Source organism: Erinaceus europaeus, chromosome 2 (assembly GCF_950295315.1).
Source record: "Erinaceus europaeus chromosome 2, mEriEur2.1, whole genome shotgun sequence".
In the NCBI taxonomy this organism is placed as follows: Eukaryota; Metazoa; Chordata; class Mammalia; order Eulipotyphla; family Erinaceidae; genus Erinaceus; species Erinaceus europaeus.
The window spans coordinates 133,900,374-133,912,990 of NC_080163.1; the positions used below are offsets into that span (position 1 = coordinate 133,900,374).

General features: G+C 40.5%; 1 protein-coding gene across 1 annotated transcript in view; it reads right to left on the reverse strand.

The window, feature by feature from the left end:
• The window catches only part of HYDIN (HYDIN axonemal central pair apparatus protein), a 477,232-nt gene that overhangs the window by 260,970 nt on the left and 203,645 nt on the right, over window positions 1–12,617 (reverse strand). The gene's annotated exons all lie outside the window — the stretch shown is intronic.

Sequence of the window (12,617 nt, forward strand, 5' to 3'; positions counted from 1 at the left end):
CCTACAGGTGGGAGCATGCATTTTTTAATGGGCAAGTTGGGAAATGAACGAATGGATATCATCAAGTATTTACCAGTATATGTTGTTTACCCTGAGCTGCACTGTATTACTAGTAACAATAACAAATAAAAATCTCATGGCCAATAAGTAATTCTTTTTTCTTATTTTTTTATTGAGGGATTAACTTTTTACAGTCAACAATAAATACAATAGTATACACATGCATAACATTTCTTATTTTTCTTTTTTTAATATTTATGTATTTATTCCCTTTTGTTCCCTGTTTTTTTTAATTGTTGTTGTTATTGATGTCGTCGTTGTTGGATAGGACAGAGAGAAATGAAGAGATATGGGGAAGACAGAAAAGGGGAGAAGAAGATAGACACCTGCAGACCTGCTTCACCACCTGTGAAGCAACTCCCCTGCAGGTGGGGAGTCAGGGGCTCGAACTGGGATCCTTAAGCCAGTCCTTGCACTATGCACCATGTCTGCTTAACCCGCTGTGCCACTTCCCGACTCCCTCTCATTTTTCCACACAACAATACAACCCCCATTGGGTCCACTGCCATCCTGTTCCAGGACCTGAACTGCACTCTCCCACCCCTACCACCCACTTCAGAGTCCTTTACTTTGGTGCAGTACACCAACTCCAGTCCAAGTTCTGAAGTTCTGCTTAGTGTTTTCTCCTCTGGTCTTGTTTTTCAACTTCTGTATGTGAATGAGATCATCCCATATTCATCCTTCTGTTTCTGACTTATTTCACTTAACATGATTTCTTCAAACTCATCCAAACTCCAAACTGAAAATGGTAAAATCACCACTTTTACTCTGAAAATGTCCAATAATTCTAGTTTACCTATCTCTTCATTTAGCTCCTTCATTTCTTTATTGATTTTCTGCCTGGATGATCTGTCAAGTTGAGAGAGCAGGATGACGAAATCTCCTGCTAGTACTGTGTTGCTGTTGCTGTTAATATATTGCTGTAGCTCTTTCAGTAGATGTTTGATGTATTTAGATGGCCTCTCCTTGGGTGCATAGATGTTGATAATCATTAAATCTTCTTGATTGATTGATCCTCTGAGCACTAAGTAATGTTCATCCCTATCTTTTTAAATTTTATTTATTTTAAGGTTTATCATGTCAGATATGAGCATAGCTGTTCCTGTCCTTTGTTTTTTTTTTTTTTTGTTTCTGTTTTTTTTTTTGTGTGTGGTCCATTGGCTTGTTTGGTTGTTTTTCATTCTTTCCCTTTGAGTCTGTGTTTGTCTTGTTTGAGTTAGGTGATATTCCTGCAGAAAACATATGGTTGGGTTGTGTTTTCTGATCCATCTTCCTACTTTGTGCCTTTTAATAGGTGAATTTATTGATAGTACAGATTGAAGATATGTTAATGCCATTATTGTAGATTTTGAGAGTGTTCTCATTTATGGCATGTTTATGGTGAGCTGATTATTTATAGAAGATCTTTCAGGGGAGACTTGGTGATTGTTGATTCCTTCAACTGTTGCTTGTCTGAGAAGGTTTTTATGCCTCTACCTATCTAGTCTGAATGACAGCCTAGCAGGATACAGTAGTCTTGGTTGAAAGACTTTCTCATTGAGCACTCGACAGATATCTTGCCATTCTCGGCCTATAAGTAATTCTACACAATGGTTTTCAGAGTCTCATATCCTGGGCAGAAAGATGGGGCATGCAGATTTCACTTCTCTAGAGCATGCCACAGTTTGTCTGCACCTGCTCTGAGCTAATGTAAGTCTAACTAACCTAACAGTGCAGCAGTGCTCTGCCCAGCCTTATCTGGGCCTAGGACAATAGGAGAAATCAGTAATACTGACCCTATACTTACCTGAAATTTTAATATTTTGCTTGCCATGGATCTTTTTGCACCAATTTCCTTCTTTAGAATGTGGCATGACATACTAATCTTGATTACTGGTTTGTTTTTTTTTTATTTTGTTTTGTTTTTTGCTTCAACTTTTCCCCAACCAAACTGTGAACATTAGCTATCCTATCAACTGGACATGGACTCTGATCTGAGTTCCAGAAATAACCACGTGTTGTGCAGGACCAGCCTGTTCTACCACTGAACATCTGGAAGTTATAAACGGTCTCTCCTGACTTTAATGATGACTCTTTAGTCACTATCAGGCCACCACATCAGCTGGGGCAGCCCGTTTGGGGAGTCCCGAGATTCCCAAACAGACATGATGGGTCTAGACCTCGAATAAATCCTTCTCTCCATTGTTACTGGTCATTCCTAGCAGAAACAACACAATAGACTCCTTTGTGGGCCCCCATAGGACCTTGCCCTCAACTGGGATCAAAAATGGTAGAGAATGTACCATCCTCCAAAGGGAGGATGGACTACATACTCTATGCTACACCTGAGGAGGATGGGTCCTGATATTGGGGCAGTTTGGAATGTTCCTATTCATGACCACAGAATGTGAGCTCAGATCTACAGGGATGTAGAGGTCACATAGGCTCTTAAGCTGAATATGGGCCCCAGATCACATAAAATCGATGGGGTTTACAGTCAACAATATTTATACACATTTCCCATATTTGGGAGCTATTCTCTTCCCTGATCCAGCTTTCTGGTCCTTCTGCCAGCCATGACATTATCTCCCCAGACAATAATTAGGATCCACCTACATATCATATTTCAAGCTCAGGCAAAAAACAACAAGCCCTTTGGAATATAACTAAAATATACCTACTAGCTATCTACAAAATGGAGGGCCCCCAACTCTTCATCTGCACTATTCCAGCCTTGAAGACCATGATTGGCCAACAATATGCTTGGCTTTGTATGTTAACTCTTTTCAACTACCAGATTCCAGATGCTAGCATGATGCCAACCAGACTTCCCTATACAGACAACCCCACCAATGTGTCCTGGAGCTCTGCTTTCCCAGAGCCCTTCCCCACTAGCGAAAGAGAGAGACAGGCTGGGAGTATGGATCGACCTGTCAATGCCCATGTTCAGCGGGGAAGCAATTACAGCAGCCAGACCTTCCACCTTCTGTATCCCACAATGACCTTGGGTCCATACTCCCAGAGGGTTAAAGAATAGGAAAGCTATCAGGGGATGTGATGGGATATAGAGTTCTGGTGGTGGTAATTGTGCGAAGTTGTACCCCTATTATCCTATGGTTTAGTCAATGTTTCCATTTTATAAATAAAAAATTAAATAAAAAAAAGCAAAGCTCTCTCTTGTGGGCTTGGTATTCTCACACCCAGTACAGTGCACACATTATCATGTTCAAGGACTTGGGTTCAAGCCTTTGACCCCCACCTGCTTCATGGGTAATACAGCACTGCTGCAGATGCCTCTCCATCTCTCTCCCTCTGTATCTTCCTTTCTCTTTCAATGTCTGTGTCTTTCCAAAAAGAGAAAAGAAAAAAGAAAAATAAGGCTTTAGATTGGTCATGCAGGCACTGAGCCCCATGCTGAATTTGGTGGCAATTAAAAACATAAATAAAATAAAAAAAGAAATGATCTCATCTTATGATCCAGCAATACCACTGCTGAGCATTTCTCCAAAGGACATGCAAAAACCTACTCAAAGGGACATATGCACCCCTATCTTTATAGAAACATTATTAATAATAGTCAAAGAGTGGAAGCAGTCTAAATGCCTGTTGATAGATGACTGGCTTGGAGCTCCAGTGGCGCAATCAGTTAGTGTGTGGTACTTATACAGATGACTGGCTAAAGAAGTTACAAGACAAGGAGGTTCCCGGAAGATGGCGGACTGAGAAGCTGCTAGTGGCTTGAGCTCTAACCACATCTTCTGGAAACGGTAGGATTTTCTGCCTTTAGTAGGCCAGTCAATAAGGGGTCCTAGCGGTGACACCAAGGAGGTGACTATAACTTAATTTGGGTTAAGAATTAGAGTAGAGGTGGCGCAGACTAGCGGGCGCACTGCTCCAGACTTCCCAGGCTGCGGCAGGCAAGGTGGGTGCACCGGGCACTGTCCTCGGCCCGGGAAGGCGGCTCCTCCGCCGGTTGCAGAGCGCTGCTGGGCGGCCAGCAGAGGACCGGGAGGGAGCACTGTAGCTCGGGGGCTTTTCTTGGGAGTCCCCGGGGACCACCGTGACCCTGAGGGCGGATCCGAGGACATCCTTGAGTACAGCTCTCACTGGATCAAAAGGACTTGGAGCTAGTTTTCATCTTTGAGAAATCCTTTAAAAAACCTTCAGGGGGGGGTTTCCTGGAAGATGGCGGACTGAGAAGCTGCTAGTGGCTGAGCTCTGACCACATCTCCTGGAAATGGTAGGATTTTCTGCCTTTAGCAGGCCAGCCAATAAGGGGTCCTAGTGGCGACACCAAGAAGGTGACTATAACTTAATTTGGGTTAAGAATTAGAGTAGGGAAAAAAGGGGGAAAAAAAAAAAGGGAAAAAAGTTTTTTTTTCTTCCTTTTAATTTTCAAGCATACCTCCTTCCCGGCCCCCCTCCCCATAACTAGTCCTTTTCTTTACCAAATTCCTGTCCCACCAGGGAGTATCATTAATTCTAAGTCTATACCCTTCTGAAACCTCTGGCCTTTTTTCTTTCTAATTAGCCAACCCCCCCCACACCTCACCCCGCATAGCTAATTAAATAATTAAAAATAAATACATTAAAAAAACCCTTTCCTTTTACTGCCCTTTTAAGACTGTTCTTTTTCTTATCTATTTCTTTTTTTTCTCTCTATTTCTTTCTTTTTTTTTCTTTTTCTCATTCTTGTCATCCCTTCTTCCTTAATCCTACAGTTTCCAAAGTCACAGCCCCCAGCCCCCACACCAACAAACAGTGTGCTTTTTTGAATTCACTGATACACATTTGGAAATTTCCTTTCACTGCTCTTTAATTACAGATCTTTTTCTTATCTTTTCCCTTTTCTCTCTCTCTCTTTTTTTTTAATCTTGTCATACACTTCTTCCTTCTTCTTTGCCTTTCTGAATTTGTGAATTATTTTGGGGAAGAAATCTGACTCAGAGTGGACTCTCTATGTATGTATCTCTGCTCTAGTTCCCTTTCCCCTCTTGTTACCCCTAGAATATACAGTGGATAGTAGATTTGCATAACTGTCTATTCTTGCTATCCTTTCTTTTCTCTTTCTTCACTAGGATTTGGTTACTATTTTTTCACGGACTGGAAAAATTGTTTGGCTAACTGGTAATGATTAAACTGCTTCAATACTTGCTTCAGTTGATACTGTAATTCCTGGGGTTGGTGAGTGCAATTGTCATAAAGGTATTTAGTACAGTGTTACTTGTACTCAAGACACAACAACTGAGGAACAACAGAGCATAAAAAAAAAGAAACACATAAAAAAAAATGGGTAGATCAAAAACAAATAAAAATGCTACTACAATGAATGAAGACAAGAGCCCAGAAGAAACTACAAATCAGCCAGAAGTAACCATAGATAAGAAAAGTATGCAAGCAATAATAAACTTATTAATCACAGAAATGAAAACAACATTGGAGGAAAGGAATGGCAGTATTAGGGAAACAACAGTTGAGACCCACAAGGAAAATACTGATTATCTTGAGGCAATTAGAGAACTGAAAGCTGAAATAGCTGTAATGAAGAAAGAAGCTGAGGCAAGGGAAAGCCGACTAACAGAAGCAGAAAACAGAATTAGTCAGGCAGAGGATGAGCTAGAGAAAACTAAGAAAGAGGTGAAAGAGCTTAAAAAGAGATAGAGAGACACTGTAAACAACAACAGAGACATATGGGATGATCTCAAAAGAAGTAACATTCATATAATTGGCCTGCCAGAGGAAGAAAGAGAGGAAGGGGAAGCAACATTCTAGAGGAAATAACAGAAGAAAACTTCCCAGACCTGAATAACAGAAAGGACATCAAGATTCAAGAGGCCCAGAGAGTACCAAACAGAATCAACCCAGATCTGAAGACACCAAGACACATCATAGTCACAATGAGAAGAAGTAAGGATAAAGAAAGTATCCTAAAGGCTGCAAGAGAGAAACAAAAAGTCACATACAAGGGAAAACCCATAAGATTATCTGCAGACTTCTCCACTCAAACTCTAAAAGCCAGAGGGAATGGCAAGATATCTATCAAGCCCTGAATGAAAAAGGGTTTCAACCAAGGATAATATATCCTGCTAGACTTTCATTCAAACTAGACGGAGGGATCAAAACCTTCTTAGACAAACAACAGTTAAAGGAGGCAACCATCACCAAGCTGGCCCTGAAAGAGGTTCTAAAAGACCTCTTATAAACAAGAACATCACTATAATACTGGCAATATATCAGAGCAAACAAAAAAATTTTTTTTGAACAATGGCACTACAATACATTAAATCCATAATATCAATAACCGTCAAAGGCTTAAACTCACCCATCAAAAGGCACAGGGTGGGGGGATGGATCAGAAAACATAACCCAACAATATGCTGCTTGCAAGAATCCCATTTGTCACAACAAGATAAACACAGACTTAAAGTGAAAGGATGGAAAACAATCATACAGGCTATCAGACCACAAAAAAGGGCAGGAACAGCCATTCTCATCTCAGACACGATAGATTTTAAATTAAATAAAGTAATAAAAGATAGGCAAGGACATTACATAATGATTAGAGTATCAATCAGCCAAGAAGACTTAACAATTATTAACATCTATGCACCCAATGAGGGACCATCTAAATACATTAAGCACCTACTGAATGAATTTCAAAAATACATCAATAGTAATACAATAATAGTGGGAGACTTCAATACCCCACTCTCACACTTAGACAGATCAACAAAGCAGAGAACCAATAAAGATACAAGAGAATTGAATGAAGAGATCGACAGACTAGACCTCTTGGACAGTTTCAGACTCCTCCACCCCAAAAAACTGGAATACACCTTCTTTTCAAATCCACATAACACATACTCAAGGATAGACCACATGTTAGGCGACAAAGACAGCATCAATAAATTCAAGAGCATTGAAATCAACCCAAGTATCTTCTCAGACCACAGTGGAGTAAAGCTAACATTTAACAACAAACAAAAAATTATTAAAAGTCACAGAATTTGGAAACTAAACAACATACTCCTTAAGAACCACTGGGTCAGAGACTCACTCAAGCAGGAAATTCAAATGTTCCTGGAAACTAATGAAAATGAAGACACAACCTATCAAAATATTTGGGACACAGCTAAAATAGTACTGAGAGGGAAACTTATAGCCATACAATCACATATTAAACACCAAGAAGAAGCTCAAATGAACGACCTTACTGCACACCTCAAGGACTTAGAGGAAGAGGAACAAAGGAACCCTAAAGCAACCAGAAGGACAGAAATCACTAAAGTTAGAGCAGAAATAAACAACATCGAAAATAAATAACCATACAAAAGATCAATGAAGCCAAATGTTGGTTCTTTGAAAGATTAAACAAAATTGACAAACCCCTAGCCAGACTCACCAAACAAAAAAGAGAGAAGACTCAAATTAATAGAATTGTAAACGATGCAGGAGATATCACAACTGACACCACAGAAATCCAGAGAATCCTGCGAAACTTCTATAAAGAACTATATGCCACCAAGCTAGAGAATCTGGAAGAAATGGAACAATTCCTAGAAACATATGCCCTTCCAAAACTAAACCAAGAAGAACTACAAAATCTAAATGCACAGACAAAGAAATTGAAACAGTTATTAAGAATCTCCCCAACAACAAAAGTCCTGGACCAGATGGCTTCACAAATGAATTCTACAAAACTTTCAGGAAACAGTTAATACCCATACTTCTTAAGCTATTCCATAAGATTGAAGAAACAGGAATACTCCCTTCCACCTTCTATGAAGCCAACATCACCCTGATACCAAAAGCTGATAGGGACAGAACAAAAAAGGAAAACTACAGACCAATATCTCTGATGAACATAGATGTCAAAATATTAAACAAGATCTTGGCCAACCGGATACAGCAACATATCAAAAAGATTGTTCATCACGACCAAGTGGGATTCATCCCAGGAATGCAAGGCTGGTTCAACATCCATAAATCCATCAATGTCATTCACCACATCAATAAAAGCAAAGCCAAAAACCACATGATTATCTCAATAGATGCAGAGAAAGCCTTTGACAAAATCCAACACCCATTCATGCTCAAAACTCTACAAAAAATGGGAATAGATGGGAAATTCCTCAAGATAGTGGAGTCTATATATAGCAAACCTACAGCCAACATCATACTCAATGGACAGAAGCTGAAAGCATTCCCCCTCAGATAGGGGACTAGACAGGGCTGTCCACTGTCACCGTTACTCTTCAACATATTAGTGGAATTTCTTGCCATAGCAATCAGGCAAGAGAAAGAAATCAAAGGAATACAGATTGGAAGGGAGGAAGTGAAGCTCTCACTATTTGCAGATGATATGATAGTATACATAGAAAGACCTAAAGAATCCAGCAGAAAATCACTGGAAGTTATTATGCAATATAGCAAGGTATCAGGCTACAAAATCAATGTACAAAAATTAGTGGCATTTCTTTATACAAACACTAAATCTGAAGAAGAAGACATCCAGAAATCACTCCCATTTACTGTTTCAGCAAAATCAATCAAATACCTAGGAATAAAGTTGACCAAAGAAGTGAAAGACTTGTATGCTGAAAACTATGAGTCGCTACTGAAGGAAATAGAAACTGATACCAAGAAATGGAAAGATATCCCATGCTCATGGATTGGAAGGATAAATATCATCTGTTGTTAAAATTTTTAGGCTCTTGCCGGGCGGGTAGCTTCGCAGTGGTGAACAGAGACTCGCGGACACACGGCTGGGCAGGGAAGCTGTATTTCTTTATTCAGGAACAACGATTCATAAACTAAGACAAACTAATCACCAAATAGAACTCTGCTGTCTCTTTGCGACGGCGCAAGCACTCTTTCTTTTACTCTGGAACTCTGTCTCTCTGGCACTCTTACTCTGTAACCCTGAAACTCTCGAACTCCGGAACTCAGCAACTCTCGTACTGGGGAACCCTCTGAAACTCTTCCACTGTGGAACTCTCTCTTACTCTGTAACTCTGCAACTCTCGAACTCTGGAACTCTGGAACTCTCGAACTCAGGAACTCAGGAACTCTGTCACTCTCGAACTCAGGAACCCTCTCCCGGGGTTCCTCTGGGGCGGGGCCAAGCGGGCCTGTGAAATTAGCAGGCCTGATCCAATTCTCTTGGCGGGGGGAGGGCTAGGACAAACCAATGTAAAGCATACGACAATCATCAAAATGAATATTTTCCCCAGAGCCATATACAAATTTAATGCAATACCCATCCAAGTTCCACCAAGCTTCTTTAAGAGAATAGAACAAACACTACAATCATCTATCTGGAACCTGAAAACACCTAGAATTGCCAAAACCATGTTGAGGAAAAGAAACAGAAATGGAGGCATCACACTCCCAGACCTTAAACTATATTATAAAGCCATCATCATCAAAACAGCATGGTACTGGAACAAAAATAGGCACACAGACCAGTGGAACAGAATTGAAAGCCCAGAAATAAATCCCCACACCTATGGACATCTAATCTTTGATAAGGGTGCCCAAAGGATTAAATGGAAAAAGGAGGCTCTCTTCAATAAATGGTGCTGGGAAAACTGGGTTGTAACATGCAGAAGAATGAAATTGAACCGCTTTATCTCACCAGAAACAAAAATCAACTCCAAATGGATCTAAGACCTAGATGTCAGACCAGAAACAATAAAATACTTAGAGGAAAACATTGGTAAAGCACTTTCCCACCTACACCTCAAGGACATCTTTGATGAATCAAACCCAATTGCAAGGAAGACTAAAGCAGAAACAAACCAATGGGACTACATCAAATTGAAAAGCTTCTGCACATCCAAAGAAACTATTAAACAAACAGAGAGACCCCTCACAGAATGGGAGAAGATCTTCACATGCCAGACATCAGACAAGAAACTAATCACCAAAATATATAAAGAGCTCAGCAAACTTAGCACCAAAAAAGCAAATGACCCCATCCAAAAATGGGCAGAGGATATGAACAAAACATTCACTACAGAGGAGATCCAAAGGGCTAACAAACATATGAAAAACTACTCTAGGTCACTGATTGTCAGAGAAATGCAAATTAAGACAACACTAAGATACCACCTCACTCCTGTAAGAATGGCATACATCAAAAAGGACAGCAGCAACAAATGCTGGAGAGGATGTGGGGACAGAGGAACCCTTTTACATTGCTGGTGGGAATGTAAATTAGTACAGCCTCTGTGGAAAGCAGTCTGGAAAACTCTCAGAAGGCTAGATATGGACCTTCCATATGATCCAGTAATTCCTCTCCTGGGGTTATACCCCAAGGACTCCATAACACCCAACCAAAAAAAGGTGTGTACTCCTATGTTCATAGCAACACAATTCATAATAGCTAAAACCTGGAAGCATCCCAGGTGCCCAACAACAGATGAGTGGCTGAGAAAGCCGTGGTATATATACACAATGGAATACTATGCAGCTGTTAAGAACAATGAACCCACCTTCTCTGACCCATCTTGGACAGAGCTAGAAGGAATTATGTTAAGTGAGATAAATCAGAAAGATAAAGATGAGTATGGGAGGATCCCACTAATCAACAGAAGTTAACTAAGAAGATCTGACAGGGAAACTAAGGGCGGGAACTGACCGGATTGTAGGTAGGGCACCAAAGTAGGGACCCTGTGGTGAGGGGTAGACATGTGGCTTCCTGGGACAGTGGGGGGTGGGAGTGGGTGGGAGGGATGGGTCACAGTCTTTTGGTGGTGGGAATGGTGTTTATGTACACTCCTAGCAAAATGTAGACATATAAATCAGTAGTTGGTTAATATGAGAGAGGGAAAGTCAATTGTATGTCTCAAAGTTTTTCAAAACACAAATGAATCTTTTTAATATATAGGCTGTGTATTTGATATGCGGACTCTCTCAAAAGCCTAGACTAAGTAGATTAGAAGCATCCAATAGCACAACTATATACAAGATACTGGATATTGTACAGCAAACCATAACAAAAGGCCTTTTCAAAGTTAACCCAATTACCAAATAATGTGATGATAACATTAACTATCGATTGTCTTTTTGAACCCTGGGACAGCAGGAACCTCACATCTCCACTGTAGAGCCCCTGCTTCCCCCAGTCCTGGAGCCCTTGCATGGGGCCCACTTTCCTGTGTGCCTCTCCCAATCCATACCAAATAATTTTGCATCTGCTGATCACAACCTATCCAACGCAATGATTGCCACCTCAACATGCTTCACCTCAGACTGTGTCCAGAGACTTCACGTGTGGAATGACAACCCTTCAGCTTCATTACTCGGGTGAGACCTTTCCTTTTGTAGTACACTCTAATTTCATCTCAGGTGGTTCACTTTCTAAAAAAGTCCCATAACCTAGATATACACCAGTTTCTGTGAGAGAGAGCTTATGTGCACACGTATCCATAAACTACTGCAAAATATATACCTGAAAGCAGTAGTACGCTAGAGTTTGCAGTGAGTACCTCCCTAACACTTTCTCTCCACTATTCCAAGCTTGGGATCCATGATTGCTCAACAAATTGTTTGGCTTCTTATGTTAACTCTCTTTTCAATCACCAGGTTCCAGATGCCACCAGGATGCTGGCCAGGCTTCCCTGGATTGAAGACCCCACCAATGTGTCCTGGAGCTCAGCTTCCCCAGAGACACACCCTACTGGGGAAAGAGAGAGGCAGACTGGGAGTATGGACCAACCAGTCAATGCCCATGTTCAGCGGGGAAGCAATTACAGTAGCCAGACCTTCTACCTTCTGCAACCCTCAATGACCCAGAGAGATAAGAGAATGAGAAAGCTATCAGGGGAGGGGGTGGGTTATGGAGATTGCGTGGTGGGAGTTGTGTGGAGTTGTGCCCCTCCTACCCTATGGTTTTGTTGGTTAATCCTTTCTTAAATAGAGAAAAGAAAAAAGAAAAAAAAGAAGTTACAAGATATATAATCCATGGAATACTACCCTGCAATCAAAAAGGTGATGATATTGTGTCCTTGGGACAAAATGGGTGCAACTGGAGGTGATTATGCAAAATAAATTAGCACATGAAAGACAACTACCAGATGGTTTTACTCATATATAAAATCTAGAGAACTGATACACATGAATTTGAACACACACACACATACACACACACCTGCACACACAGAAGTAAGTAAATGGTTTCTTAGTCTTTGTGAGAACTATATTGGTAATCTTTGAACGTGAGAGGTTGGGAATACAAAACTTAGGTGGAGGGTTTGGTATGGAACTATATCCTGTAATCGTATAATCCACTATTAATCACAATAAAATAAAGTGTTTCTCCCACTTCTCTCCTCTTTGATTTCTCATTCTGTTTTAGGGGAGCCCAAAGAATAATTCTAATCCCGTCTCTGTCATAACAACGCTTTGACTAATGAAGAGCAGCTACTTCATTCAAGTTAAATCTTCTTTGCTCCGTATTAAACACTGTTTCTCCTATTACTTGGAATTCCAAGTGTCAAAGATTGCTATTCTGATTATTCCAAGTAATTCATTTTCTGTATGCTTTCCACTTTTTAAGTTAATATCAGGACTTG